General features: G+C 45.4%; 1 long non-coding RNA gene across 1 annotated transcript in view; it reads right to left on the minus strand.

The window, feature by feature from the left end:
• Window positions 1–15,762, minus strand: part of LOC146863785 (uncharacterized) — a 123,021-nt gene that overhangs the window by 46,116 nt on the left and 61,143 nt on the right. The window lies entirely within an intron of this gene.

The following is a 15,762-nucleotide window of genomic DNA, read 5'->3' on the forward strand; positions in this document are numbered from 1 at the left end:
TATAAGTGGGAGTAAAATTCAGAGAATGCTCCTACAATTTCCCTTCTGTCATGAATCAGCTCGCCAGCCGACGTGCGCAGTTCATGAATATATGTCGCGGGACGCGGCGGTCTTATGATGTTGGCCAAGGCCTTCCCCGGTCTCCCACCCTCGCCGTAATGCCTTGCCTCCGCATATTTCCCTAGAAATTGAACCTCCCGCAGCGCCTCTTCTTCGTACGCCAATAATTTAGTTTTCATCAGTCCCGCCACCTCCGACTCACCAGTATCAAAGAAAGTTCGTTCGAGCTTTTTGATATCGGTTTCCAGCGTTGCCAGGGTACCCCGTATCGCCTTCAGCACACCCGCTTGCCGGGCAATGCACTGGCCTCTAATGACGACCTTGAAGGCCTCCCACAGAGATGCCTCAGTGTCGACCGATCCCATATTGTGCGCGAAATAGTCAGTGATATCCGACCTTATCTCCTCTTTAAAGGCAACATCAAGTAAGGCATGAGGCGGGAGACGCCACGAGAACGCCGGGAACGGACCACCAGGGATTAGTAATTTCAACATGCAGGGGGCATGATCCGACAACGAGCGGGGCATATGCTCCACCTGCACAGTCCACAGGGCGACATCTCGCGACACCAGCCAGAAGTCCAGGCGGGACCACGCGCTGCCATGAGCCGATATACAGGTGCCCTCTCTCAGATTCTCATGCCTACCCCGCCACACATCAACCAGCGTGCCGTCCAACAGTATTTCCCGCAACGCGGAACTTGCCAACGGGTTCAGTGTACGAGCCACCCCCTTTCTGTCTGCTTTATCATCAAGTATGGCATTGAAATCACCCCCCCATATAATTGTACTGCAGCCAGTGGCTTTCACATGCCCCCAAATCCTATGGAAAAAAGCTGGGGAATCCGCATTGGGACCATACACAGCCACAAATACCACCGAAATGCCACACACAATGCCCTGAACCAAAACATATCTGCCCTCCGGGTCAAACTGAACAGAGCCCTCCCGCCAGTCCAACCCCCGACGGATCAGTATCGCCACCCCCCGGGCATAATTGGAATAGATAGCTGAATAAATTTGCCCCCGTCTAGTGTGTCGCAGTCTTTGGGCAGGGGCGGTGTTCAGGTGTGTTTCCTGCAATAGGCAGATATCCACAAAATGCCGCACCAAGTATGCATGCACCAACCTTGCCTTCCTATGATCATTTAGCCCCCGAACATTCCAGGTAAGACAGTTCAATGTTTTATCTACCCTGGGCATTTCCCACTCACATTATTTAAAGTGCAGTGAAGCATTTTGACAATGACCATTTCGTACGCAGAGAACACAACACAAATAGCATACAATAAAAATCCTGGCAGGTAACGATAAAACAATAAACCCAACCATCCAACCCCCACCCACTCCAACCCCCCAACCGGGTCGTAGAATAGCCCTCCCCCATACTGTTCCCAAAAAGACATTGAGTAAACCAGGGAACATTCCCGAGGGGGTGTAGCTGTGCCGGCTACTACCCTGTGTGGAACAGGGTGGCCAGAAGCTCTGCAGGGGATACGAGCCGCCCAAAACCTAGTAATTGGGAACAAATCATACAACATATTATAGTAAATAGCAATGATTGAATTACAAGGTCACACAGTTGCACAACCCTCTAGATCTTACAGGAGGCCGCAGACAAACAGGAGTATTTTCCCTCTAGATACAGTAGTCGGGACCCACGTTTAATCATTATCACTGAGCCTGCCATCCACCGCCCCCGCTGCACCGCGGGGTCGTTTTGTGGATTTACTTCCCACATGTTTAACGAACTTCATCAACTCCTTAGCGTCAGTGAAAATTCCAGCCGGGGTGAAGTCAGGGTAGAAGGAGATATTATTGCCTTTATGTGTGATGTTTCCTCTTTCCCTGGCCAGTTTAAGGATTAAATCACGATCCTGATAGTTCAAGAGTCTCGCAATTATAGGCCGGGGCGGCACTCCAACAGGGGGCTTCTGACCCAGCGACCTGTGCGCCCTCTCCACCACAAAAAACGCTGATAGGCTTGGGTCAAACAGTTCGTGTAGGAGTTCAGTTACATAGGTTTCCATTTTAGATATGGCAGTGGTCTCCGGAATACCAGTGATGCGTAGATTATTGCGCCGGGACCGTGCTTCTAAATCCTCGTTCTTAGCACCGATTATGCCCTATAATTTGTCCATATGCAGGAGCTGGTCCTTCGTTTCCACCTGGAACTCATGAAACTCTGATTGACGAGCCTCAAGCGTGTCCAACCGCGTCTCATGCGTCGCCACCTGCGTTTTCACAGAGTCTAATTGACTGGTGAGAATGTCCAGTTTAGTGTCAATATCCCGTAGGCTGGAACGCATCTCAAGCATAAGTGTGCGTAAATCCTCACCATGGTCGTCCGCGGCCAGATCGCGCCTTTCCGCCGCCTGGGACTCCAGCTCTGATTGCACCTGCCGCGTGGAGCGCTTATGGTCAAAGTTCAGCTTCGGCTGCTTAGAATTCTATTTACCCATTATGAAGATAGCTCCTCCGTATGCTGCCGTGAACCAGCAGCAGAGGCCCCCAACCGCCTCTTCGTCCGAAGCGTCACAGCAGGTCACCCTCACACCACCTCCAGCGCTCGCACCAACTGATCCCAAATATGGAGGCTGGAGGCCCAGGCTACGACCACCCCGCAGTACTCACGACAGCAGGTCTACACTTGTTGGTCCCTACATTCGGCACCAGTGTCTCCTCCAGGTCACCACAGAGCATCTCCACATGTTGAACCCAGTTTCTAGCCGAGTCACGAGCAGATTTCCGCCGAACCTCCTGAAGCGCAGGGGGGGGGCAACCGCACAGCACCCTCCCGCAGTCGTCAACCAGCTGGCAGGGCCTCAGCAGCGCCTATTCTCTTGCTCGCCACCTCCAGCTATTCAGCCCACGTACCTCCAACTACACAGCAGTGCCTCCGCCCAGGCCCCCAGACACTCCATCAGCGCCACATCGGAGTATGCCACTCGCGGCACTCAGGCAATGCGGGCAACGACCCAGCAATTAATGAACATCGAGATGCCCGGTCACAGCTCCTGGCCCTTACGCACCCCCGCCAGCAGGGCATCAATCATCTCACAGATAGCGCTCGCTTCAACCGTTAAGCCACGTGTCAGCGTCCCGCCGCTCACAGGTCTCCACACCTCCACATGCCGGTTGTAATTATCGTCCACAAAATGGCGGCCACCTCGTCCAAAGTCTGCCAGCCTGGTACTCGCAGCGGGGCCAGCGCCGGCAACCCATAGGCTCCCCAGCCCTCAAGAGCACAGTGCAAACGCCCCACAGTTAGCTTTCACCAGGGCCACCAACTTATCTGATGCTGCCAGTGACGGCAATGGGCGCGCCGAGCTCCGATCTGCCATCTATCCTCGTAGCACGCCCCAGCTCATCATGCTGCCAGCCCCTAGTCCGCCACCGCACTCCAACACCCGCGGGGGGGGGGGCACTCGTCAGCAGGCGCCGTCCAGTTAGGGACCACCAGCAGCACATCACCGTTCCAGCTCAGGCCTCACCGCCAGCCTCCGCCTCGGGCTTGAGTAGTGGCTCTCCCCGATCGCGCTCCAGCAGGCGCTGCCGCCAGGACCGCCTACAGGTTCCACGGGTCCCGACACCCCTCAGGCCGATGGGAGGCGGGAACAGCGTACCTCCGCTGATGCCTCACACCCTCCTGCACGTTTACTGCCGGTTTGGGCGGCTTCGTCTCACCCCGGTGTGTAGGATAAAGTCAGGATTTCGTTCCGGCCGGCGGAGCTCACTCAGAGAGCGGCCATCTCGCTGCTCAGCAGGCCACGCCCCCCGAGAACACAGTATGGTTGGTGCAATTAGCGTGGGAAGCAGAAAAGGCTTTCATATGAGGAGAAATCATGAGAAACCTCACAATATATAAAAATAAAGTGAAGGGTGCTCTGACCCAACTGGAAGCTCAGGTCAAACTGGCAGACAAGTTTCACGCAACCCATAATCTGCCTATGTTACATGAGTTTATTCTGCCGAAACAAAAACTAAACCAATTGTTCACCTCCCAAGCAGAGAAAGCCACGTTCTGCCTCAAGCAACAACACTACCAGAGAGGGAAAAAAGTCAGGAGGCTCCTGGCATTTCAGCTCAGAAAGCAAGATGCCCATAGGACCATACCTGTGATACAAAATGGGAGAGGAAAAATGTCAATCCATCTTGTCCACATTGTAAACGTTTTCAGGGATTACTCTTCCCATCTCTACATGTCAGGAGACACAGACTTCTTGCCAGATGAGGTAGCTTTCATTTCTCACCTTCCTATACCCAACCTCACATAACACCTATGACATGTTAGACCAGGACATCACTAAGGATGAAATTCACAAGGTCATTAAGGATCTCCTGTATAACAAAACGGCGGGTCTGGATGGCTATCCAGAGGAATACTACAGAATGAGTCTGCATCGACTAGCCCCACTTCTCTGTAGCTTGTTTAAAGATATACAGGGAGGGATACCACCCTATCAAGACGCTAACAGGGCCAAGATTATCTCGATACCGAAACCTACAAAGGTCCCCTTGATTGGTCGAACTACAAAACTATCCCTCTGTTAACTGTAATGTAATGTAAGGTCTTTGCCTACGCACTACCTGGAAACCCAATTGCTAATAGAAACGCATGAACTGGATGTGTTGTTCATGACTGAAACTTGGACACATCCGGGATCAGATTTGGAACTGGGCCTGTCCTGTCCGCCTGGATACAAGGCCTTCCATAAGCCTCGTTTAAGTGGCAGAGAAGGCGGGGTGGGGGTCATATACAAAGAAATTTGGGACTTTGCCCCTTTCAACATTGATGAGCCAGAGGGCATTGAACTGTTGGGATTCCGAGTGAAAGAACCCAAAGGACAAATACTTACTAGTATAGTCAGTTATAGACCCCCGAGAACAGCTAGTCCTCTCTTCCAGCAAGGGTTTATTGAAGTCCTGAGCAATCTGGTATTGACCCATTTCAGACTGCTCGTTGTAGGGGATTTTAATCTTTGGCCTAATGGAATTCTGGATCAAGGATATTATAATATCATTCAATCCTGCGAAACCCTAAACTTACAACAATGGATCATGGAGCCCACACATAAGGGGGGACATATACTAGACCTAGTGTTTTCTAAAGAACAGATAATGGGACCAGTTGAGACCCTACCGGTGTTTTGGTTGGACCACCACCTGATAATTTTTCAGTTATATCATTTTAGGCTCAATACACCGAACCCTAAGAATGTCAGGTATTTTCAAAGCAGGGACTGGAAGGGCCTTTTGAAAAAGGCAGCGGTTTCTGCTGTGTTTTTGTCTACCGAAAGTTGCGATGCAAATAAACTAGTGGAAGAAAATGATGCAACATACTGTGAAGAAATATCCTCCATACTAGATATAATTGCCCCAGTCAAAAACCACAAGAAACTAGGCAGACCGTCAGGCCCGTGGTTCAATGAGAAGCTCAGGAATCTAAAGCTGGGCTGCAAGCAAGCGGAAAGGAAATGGCGTAGAGATTATCCAGATGGGGAAGCAATTTCCTGGAGGACAGCGATTGCCGGGTACAAGAAACAAGGTTTGCGGGCAAAGACAGAGTTGTTTGCAAATCCTATGCTAAAGGCACAAAACAATACTCGGAATGTGTTCAGGATAGTAGATAGTCTGGTCAATCCCAACTGCTCAAAGAATGAGATTGTACCCAGTCAGGAACTATTCGATAGATTGGCAAACTATTTTGAGAATAAGATCAGCAATATTATCGATGGGTTGAACTTAGGTTTAACATCTAAGGAGTCACCGTCTGTGAGACGCGCAGGGATGGAAAAATCCTTCTCTTTAGATCACTTCAATGAACATTCTATGGAAGAATTTAGTACTATGGCCATGGGAGTGTCCTCAGGTTCCCCTTTGGATCCATTGCCACACAAAATCTGGAAGGAGCTGGCACCTGAACTCTTTCAGGCTCTACGACACATCTGTAATCAATCATTGAGGAGTGGGTCAGTACCAACTAGCTGGAAGCAGGCGGTGGTGACGCTGTGGTATTGTGCACCCTATGGCATGGAATGTTATGAATTGGAATGTGATGGAGTCATTGGAGCTCTGCATTCTTATTGTGGTCAGTTGCTTCAGTGCCCCTTCATTGCGAGACGTACTACCTGATTAAACCTACAATTCAGCCTTTAAATCACTACAAATTTGGCGACGATCTGGTTGGAACCTACAAGAAATTATCACCGTGCTGACTTTATCCTGGAAAAAGAAGGAAGGGGCCAGGGAGCAATTCATTATTTAACTGTCGGTTTGGACAACGTATTCACTCGTAAGTGAATACTGAAGGTGAGACTCTCTCTTTGTTCCCTGCATGCTGATAAAGAGAAAAGAGAAAAAATGAAGTTTTTTTTTCTCCTTCATTTCGTAATGTTCATCGGTGAAACCGAGCCCTCCGCTTTAAAACTGCTCACGCTCAAGGAAATGTTTGAACAGCCTGCTCGAGCGCAAAATTCACAAAAGGCCTGAGCATTTATTCTCTTTACTTCTACATTATTTTTCGACATCAGTTCAGTGCTAAGTGACGTTTGGTTTTGGCCGTTCACAACGGAGCTCACAGCAGAGTTGTTTTCGAGTACATCAATACAAACATTACTGGAATTTCAAGTGCCTAGCGCGAGTGCACAACAACATTTTATTTTTCTCTGTTTCATTTAGTATGTGTCCAGCGCAAGCTACTTAAAGCTTCTCCAGTTACCAGGACACTATCTGTTACCAAGACACTAACTGTATTGAAGGGCTGAGCTAACAAATTCATTTTTCTTAATCTATGTTTTCAAAAACCAGCTCAGAGCACATCTTTAATTAAATAAATACAGTCTTGAGTCGTACCCGTGAATCTCGACGGTTAAGGACTTCAAAATACTATCAATTTTCCTGCGATGAAGGTCATTGTGCTTCGTGTACTTCTGCCTCAGTGTTGGCTCCAAGTGCTCTGATTCCGTTTTTTAGGTCGCGCCTGAGCCAGCGCTTTAGCGCTGCTCTCGCAAGAGCTTTTATAAAAGGGGGATTTGGAAGTGCAAACCAGTGCTTTCAGGCCGCCAACTACAGTGCATGTGCGCCGGGTGTGCGCACAATTTGGCAGCCTGCATGATCATTTCGCGGCCGCTTTGATGTTCTCAGTGAGCCGCGCGGCCACTGAGAACATCAAAGCGGCCGCGAAATGATTACTTTCACTTTTGCAGCCGCTTTGATGTTTGATCGCGATCACTTTCGCGGCCGCTTGTTCTAATGTAAACCCGTTTCGTTCTTTACGTGCTTCAACTATGCGAATGCAGCCCCCCTGACTCTTCCACTGTGTCTGTCCAGTGATTAAATCCTTCGAGCATGCCCATGTAGCACCTCTTTCGTTTCTGCAGCACTCGCTGAGCTTCCCTCATTGCGCAGGTCTATGCCCGAGCTTCTGATGCTTCAATTATGTAAATGTAGCACCACTGATCCTTTCATTGTTTCCCTGCAGCTCCTTAAAGCCTTCCACTATGTCCGTGTAGCTCCTCTTTAGAGTCTGCATCGCTCACTGAGCTCCTCCTATTGCACGGGTCTGTGGGCCTATGTCCAGTGTAGGCCTCATATGCATCAACCACGTGAATGGAGTACCTCTGACTCTTCCATTGGTCCCGCAAGCGTCTTAAAGCCTTCTACTATGACCATGTAGCGCCTCTTTAGATCCTGCATCGCCCGCTAAGCTCCTCCTATTGCACGGGTCTGTGGTCCTATGTCCAGTGGAGGCCTCAGATGCTTCAACCACGTGAATGGAGTACCTCTGACTCTTCCATTGTGTCTATCAAGCGCCTTAAAGCCTTTCACTATATCAGTCTAGCACCTCTTTAGATTCTGCAAGTCCACTGAGCTCCTGTAATTGTGCAGGTCTGTGTCTTGTTTTCCCTGTGAAGACCACAGAGTTTCCAGCATCTAATTTTTCCAGCCTACAGCTCCCCCAGTGGTCTTCTCGATTATTGCACATTTACAGTTCTGTGATGTGCACACATTCTCATTACCAAATATAAACCAACATGTGCATATCTAGATTTCTGTGATGTGCACACACTTTTGGAGTCAGCATTTGCACGTATATTTTTTGTGATGTGCACACTTTTTCAAGTTTAACTTCAAGTTATTTCGGCTACTGTTTTCTTTCACTACATCTCATTATTTCAGCAGATGTCTCAGATCTTCTCAACAGAACCTCCTTGTTATCCCCCGCACTAAAAAGACAAGATGGGGAGGTAGAGCCTTTGCATCAGTGGCCCCTCGACTATGGAATGCTCTCCCCTGCGAGCTCAAGGCCCTTTCATCCTTGCCCCTCTTTAAGAGAGCTCTCAAGACCTGGTATTTTGGGAAAGCCTATTATTAAGCATTGCATGGTTATTCAATATATTATGTTAGGCGCCTTGATGCCCATTGGGCTGAGTTATGCGCGTTATAAATTTATTTTCATTTCATTCATTTCATTTCATTTCAATTTACACATTTTAAAGCAAAGATTTACTCCTTCAGGTGCAAATTCTTCAGCGATTTGCACGCTTTGAGGAAGCACATTTTTTTTTCTTCTCTTCCTTTTCTCATCAATGTCTATGCAAAGTATTTCACCACCAGCGCCTTTTTTGCAAGAACCAGGCGAACCTCTCCTAGAATGGAAACTTTGGATTCGTTCTTTTAATGCATATTTAATTGCCATTGATGCTACAAAGTTTAAACCAGACACGAAAAAAAGTTTGATGTATTACCACTTAGGAGTTGAAGGGCAAAATATTTTTGACCATTTACCTGATTATCCTGATATAGATGAAACTGATCTTGATGAATTTGAACTCGCTATTGCTCAACTTGACAAATATTTTACCAAATCTAAAAATCTTGTAGTTCATAGATTTAAATTTTTACGAGAGTGCAAAAACCCACAGAGAGTATTGACTCATATGTTACTGCTTTGATGGTTCTAGCTGCGACTTGTGAATTTGAAGAGTTTACTTCACAGCTAATAAGAGATCAGCTTGTAGTTAGATGTAATTCCAAAAAAATTCAAGAACGTCTCCTCACTTGTAAAAATCCATCTTTAGATAAAGCTATTGACATAGCTAAAAGTATTGAGGGCTCTTGTCAAGACGTGAAGTTTTGAGAAGAGTCACTTAATAAAACAACCATTTCTGGTGCTGTTATCAACAAACCTATTTCCAATACTGATAAAACTGATAACAAAAAGTTCAAAAGTGTTTTCAAATGCACGACTCAAAGTCCACAAAATCAACATTATCCGCAATCGTTTTCTCAAAATCGTAAAATCATTTGTTTTAGGTGTGGATTAACCAACCATGTTTCCAATTTCAGATATTGTCCTGCACATGGGCAACAATGCAAGAAATGTGGTAAAGTGGGACATTTTTCAAAAGCATGCAGAGGGGGTAGGTTTAACAACCAGGTTCGCTGCGTAGTTAGTGAAGATAATGGTGCTGATGACAGCAACAGTGATGTTTTACTTAAAGAGTTAGCATTAGGTGTGAGATGTGTCAAGCAAGATAAAACTTCATCTGTAGTTGACCCAGAAATTGAAGTTTGGATCAATGGTACTCCTATCAAGCTTCTGGTAGACACTGGAGCTCGTATCACTATAATTGATCATATTAAGTACAGACAGTCTTGGAATACACAACCTTTACTACCTCCGGATGTCATGACAGTGGCTTTTGAAGGCAGTAAAGTGGACCTTATTGGTTATTTTTGGTCATCCATCAAGCTATTACATTCTTCTATCAATGGAAAAGTTTACGTTGCACGTAAGGGTATTAATGTATTAGGTCTTATTCATCAAGCTGAATTTAATTTAACTATTAGACCTGGTTCAATTAATCCCATTACTATTGAAAAACCTGATGTATCAAGTATTAATACTTCTGATCACAACAAACAGGACATTAAATGTGTAACTAATGTTCATTACGACTGGGAAAAGGAATTCCAAAGGTCTTTCAAGATGGCTTGGGGAAAATTTCAGATTTTGTTTATTCTGTGAAAGTCAAACAAGATGTACAACCTGTAAAACACAAGCTACGCAACATTCCGTTTAGTGTTAGAAAAGAGTTATCTGATATGCTATCTGATATGTGCGTGCAAGGTATTATTGAGAAAGTGGAGGGCACTCTATGGCTAACTCCCATACTTTTAGCCAAGAAAAAGACAGGTGAACTGAGGATGTGTGTGGACTTGAGAAGTGTCAATGAGGCCATCTGGGTAGACAATTTTCCTTTACCCAGGATAGAAGATCTCATTATGAAAATTGATCAGTCTAACTGGTTTACGAAATTGGATCTTAGATCAGCTTACCACCAGGTGGAATTAAACAAAGCATCTCGCCACCTCACTGCATTTGTTACACCAAATGGAACCTTTCAGTTTGCCGCATGCCTTTTGGTATAGCCTCAGCGGCAGCAGTCTTTCAAAGACTAATGTCCAAAATGTTTTTTGGTATTTCACAGGTGGCTGTTTTTCAGGATGATATTCTGCTTTTCACTAAAAGCAAACCTGAACATGATGCTTTAATTACTAAAGTTTTGAACATACTCAAATTCAGAGGTGCTACTTTGAGGAAAGACAAGTGTATTTTCAAGGCCAAGGAGATCGAGTATTTAGGTCATGTTTTTTCTGCTCAGGGAGTTAAACCCAAACCTTGCCTTGTAAAGAGTATCATAGATGCACCTGCACCTAAAAATAAAGAACAGTTACTTTCTTTTTTAGGTATGTGTGAATTTTACGCTAAATTTTTAAAGAACTGTCCCAATTTAACAGAATGCAGAATTTCTATGGTCAGATTCTTGTGATCAATTTTTCAAAATTATCAAAGAAAGAATTGTGAATGTACCTGCTTTACAGCCTTTTTTAGAAGATAGAACCACCGTTGTAACTGTTGATGCCTGTGAATATGGGCCTGGAGCTGTTCTTACACAAGTTGACAATGGGCATGAATTTACCATAGGCTTTGCATCCAGGACACTCAGACCTACTGAGCGAAAGTATTCAGTAATCGAAAAGGAACTTCTAGCTTGTGTTTGGAGTGTAGAAAAATTTAAGGCATATGTATGGGGCAGACCTTTCATACTCAAAACTGATCATTGTCCCTTGGTGAACATACTGTCTGGTAAGAAGATTAAACACACTACAGCCAGAATCTCAAGATTAGCTACAAAACTTTTAGAATTTACTTTTTCCATCGAGTACATTCCTGGTGGGAAAAATTCTCGTGCTGACTGTTTGTCCAGACTTCCTATTGATGAACCTGAGAATCTTGAGTGGGAAACAGAGATTGAAGAGTGCTTCATTGCCTATATAGGGGATGCCACTTTTTGTGAGAAAGACTGGGTCTCTGCTATTGAGTTTGACTGCATTCTTAGCCAGGTCATTACTTTTGTAAAATCAGGTTGGCCCAAGGAAACTCTATTGCAACATGAACTTCAGATGTTTTGGAAGGTTTTAGATGAGCTGTCTCTCGAAGGTGACATCTTAGTGCGAGGAGACAAACTAGTGGCACCTTTGTGTTTTCGCGAACGTTTAATCAGTTTAGCACACTGTGGTCATTTCGGTTCCACCTTGACCAAGAGAAAGGTTAGAGAAAAATGTTGGTGGCCTCGCATGGATTCTGAGGTCGAGGAATTTGTCTCCAACTGTGTCAAATGCAAGCTGAGTGACAAAGTCTTGCTAACTGAGTCTCAAGTGGAATCAGTCAGTTTTTGTTCCAAGAGAGCTTGGCAGCGGATTGGGGTAGATTTTTTAGGTCCTTATCAAATTCTTCCTAATCACATGAAATACTTCATTGTCATGGTGGATCACCTTTCTAGATGGGTCGAAGTTGAAGCAATTTCTGAGCCTACTACCAAAAAAGCAATTGAATGTTTTCAAAAGGTATTTTCAAGGGAAGGTCTACCTGGTGAAATTCTCACTGATAACAGAGTTCAACTTACTTCAGTTGAAATGTCAACCTTTTTAAATAAGTGTGCTATAAAACATTTGAGGACACCTCTTTATCATCCTCAAAGTAACGGGAAAGTTGAACGTTTCAACAAAGTACTTGTAGAATGTATTCAGTCTTCCATTGGAAGCAATGTCTGTGTTGCCAAATCCATTCAAGATTTAGTTTGGGCACACCGCACCACACCACATTCAGTGACAGGGAAATCTCCTTTTGAGCTAATGAGGGGAAGGGAACCTACCACAGAACGTTGTCCTTTTTGGACCACAAAAATCTCACAGAAAGTTGGGAGTGTCGATGATTGGTGGAAATCAGCTGAGACTAATTTGAATCTTGTCAATTTAAAGAGAACTGTTAAAGCTAATCCAGGTTTAAAGAAAGAGTGTAGATTGAAAATTGGTGACTGGGTACGAGTGAAAAATCCAGTACTTGTTAGCAAGGGTCAATCCAAATTCAGAGATCCTGTTCAGATTTGTAAACTAGGCAAGAATTCTGTGAAACTTTCTGATGGAAATTGGTGGGGCATTTCTCGTGTGGCTTTAGTTCCTCATGATATTATGTCTAATGATACCAAGAAATGTTTTTCTTCTTTGCCTAACAAAACTAAGACTTATTCAAAGAGTAATTTAATGACACAAAATATCAGAAGAAGTGTTCGCATTCCTATACGACCAAAGAAATGGAATGACTTTGTTCTACGTTAACTTTCTTGATACTGTTTTTTCTCTTCTTTTTCTTTTTCTTCTTATTGAGGGGGGGTATGGGTTCAGTGTTCTGTAACTGTTGAATCTGTTTTGTAAGGGATTTGTTTTAGGTATTTGTTTTATTATACTGTAATGACCATTTTGACATTTACTTGACATTATACTCTGTTTTATAAAAAGGGAGATGTGTGGTATTGTGCAGCCTATGGCATGGAATGTTATGAATTGGAATGTGATAGAGTCACTGGAGCTCTGCATTCTTATTGTGGTCAGTTGCTCCAGTACCCCTTCATTGCGAGACGTGCTACCTGATTAAACCTACAACTCAGCCTTTAAATCGCCTGGTTTCTTCACTACAGACACCTCTCCTGAAGAAAGCATCACTTGATCCGGGCTGTTTAAAGAATTACAGACCCATCACTCTTCTGCCATATCCAGTTAACATCCTGGAACGAGTCGTTAGTAAAACACTATCTCAGTTCCTAGAGATAAACAATATTCTGGATAAGGTGCAGTTTTGTTTTCGTCCAGGACATGGGACGGAGACTGCCTTGGTGACCATCATGGATGACCAACGGATTCGTGCAGACAGGGGACAGTCTGACATATTGGTTCTCCTCGACCTGTCTGCCGCGTTCGATACGGTAAACCACGGGACACTCCTGTCCAGGCTTGAAGCGGTGGGGGTGGCGAGCACTGCCTTAAAGTGGTTTCAATCGTATTTAGCCAATTGTCAACAGGCAGTAGCCCTCCTCCCTTTCGATCCAAGTTCTTAAACACCCTGCATGGTGTCCCGCAAGGATCGGCGATTAGCCCTATTTTATTCAACACCTATATGAGCCCCCTATTTGCCATCATATGGTCCTATGACGTTAATTTAGTGAATTACACAGATGATACCCAGCACATCCTATCTCTAGAGGGTGAGCAATCAGTATCCCTAGAAGCCTTTCATGCCTGTTTGCAGGATATAGCAACTTCGCTTCAATTTAATTCCGATAAGACGGAGATCTTGCATTATGCAGGAGGAAGTATACCTCCTACCCTTCCGTCCAATTTTTGGCCTACTTCCACTACTACCTCAGTGGGTCACAGTGATATGGTATGCAATTTGGGATTCATGTTCGACAATAAATTGACACTAGAAAAACATGTAAATAAAACAGTTGGTAGTTGCTTTTCCCTGATAAGAGCGTTTCGGAAAATGTTCCCGATGTTCTCCAAACAGGCCAGAATATTAATAGTCCAAAGTACCATTCTTAGTAGATTGGACTACTGTAATGCTCTGTTATTGGAATCACCACAATATCTGATCGAAAGATTGCAGAGAATTCAGACCATGGCGGCCAAATTGGCACTACGGAAACCTTGCAGTTTCTCCGCCTCACAGGCTCTCTCTGAGCTGCACTGCCTGCCGGTCTCGCAGAGGATACAATTTAAGGCGATGTGTATAGTGATTAGGGCCTTGCATGGACAAGGCCCAAAAGCCTTGCATGAATAGTTCCCCGAGTGTTGCGCTCTTCGTCGGCCAATCTGGTGAAGGTGGCTAGAATAAGGAAAGTCAGATCTGGAGGCAGGGCATTTGGTACGGCAGCCTCTCGCTTCTGGAATCAAATTCCATCTGACATTAGACAAATAGATAATATCCTTCAGTTTAGAAAAAGGATAAAAACCTGGCTCTATGCCCGAGCATGCAACTCCTAATTCCTCTGCAGGCAGGGACACAGTTTATACACTCAGCAAGACACTAATATCATAGCGCCTGTTACCCGTAGGGTGTCAGATGCGCTCTACAAGCATTATTAATAATAATAATAATAATAAATACAGATGTAAAGATCTTGGTGAAAGTACTGTCTAATTGCCCCAGACTTTATCTACCCACACTGATACATAGAGATCAAGTGAGCTTTATACCCCACCACTCTTCCACGTTCCACCACAGAACGCTGGCTCAAATCCTCTGGTTAGTTTGGGGATGATCTGGACAAGAAGGTAGCCCTTTCCCAAGAGGCAGTTCATTTGGGGTAACAGTAGGTTTTGCATAGGAAATCAAGAATCTATCAGCACCCATTTCATATCCAGAAACATCCATATTATCAACCAACGTCTTGTACTTGGCACAGTAAAGGCCTTTGGGGAGGCTCAGGATGAATTCCACCTCCCGGGAGGGCTCACTTGTGCCCGCTCACTAAGCCCATCACTGCCCGGAACTCTACGCTCCTGTCTTACCTTTCCTACCTTTCCAGGTGGGGAACTTATAGGGGAATGGTGTCAGCCTCTACAAATTGTTCACTGATAAGAGTTTCTCCAGTCTCACATGATATGGATTTAAGAAATGGTGAGAAGACCGCCTGCATCATAACCACTATGTCGATGGCTGGATTGACTTAAAGGCCATCCATGATTAAGCTTTGAGGGAGTTGTGCTTTAAATTCAGCCACTTTCACATTTTTTACAGGTGGCACTGGCCCCCAAACGGTTACACGGCATGGGGCTCTTACCTGGGACAAAGTGCTGGAGGCAACCAGTCAGGGTGCGATATCGCCCACATTCTTTGTGAATGCTCGGCAATGACATCCATTTGGGGAGCATTCTGTGGGCACATGGCACGTGTCCTGGGACCTCAGGGCCTGTTTACTGTCCAGACAATCCTGATATATGATATGGTAGACTTCCCAGAGATTGCACATCACATGACTAGAAGGTTTGCCACTGCCCCGACAACAGCTAAGTTCTGCATAATCAGGCCCTGGAGAACTCTTTACACTATTTACTGAGACACTCCTAAGGCGAAAAGCCGGGAGCCGCGCTATAGAAAATCTTTGTTTTAACACTGTATATTGTGATTTTAATAACTGCTGCACTATTGCACCAACCCCTGGCACCTACCTCTAACCACGCCGAGCAGCAGATCTACTCGCTGTTTTCCGGCCAAAACGCTCGCTTCTGCCACCATTGCCTGCTCGAGGGAGCCACGAGCCACGCCCACCTCTGTTGGCCACGCCCCCCCTCA

The sequence above is a fragment of the Triturus cristatus genome, chromosome 2_1 (assembly GCF_964204655.1).
Source record: "Triturus cristatus chromosome 2_1, aTriCri1.1, whole genome shotgun sequence".
Lineage (NCBI taxonomy): Eukaryota > Metazoa > Chordata > Amphibia > Caudata > Salamandridae > Triturus > Triturus cristatus.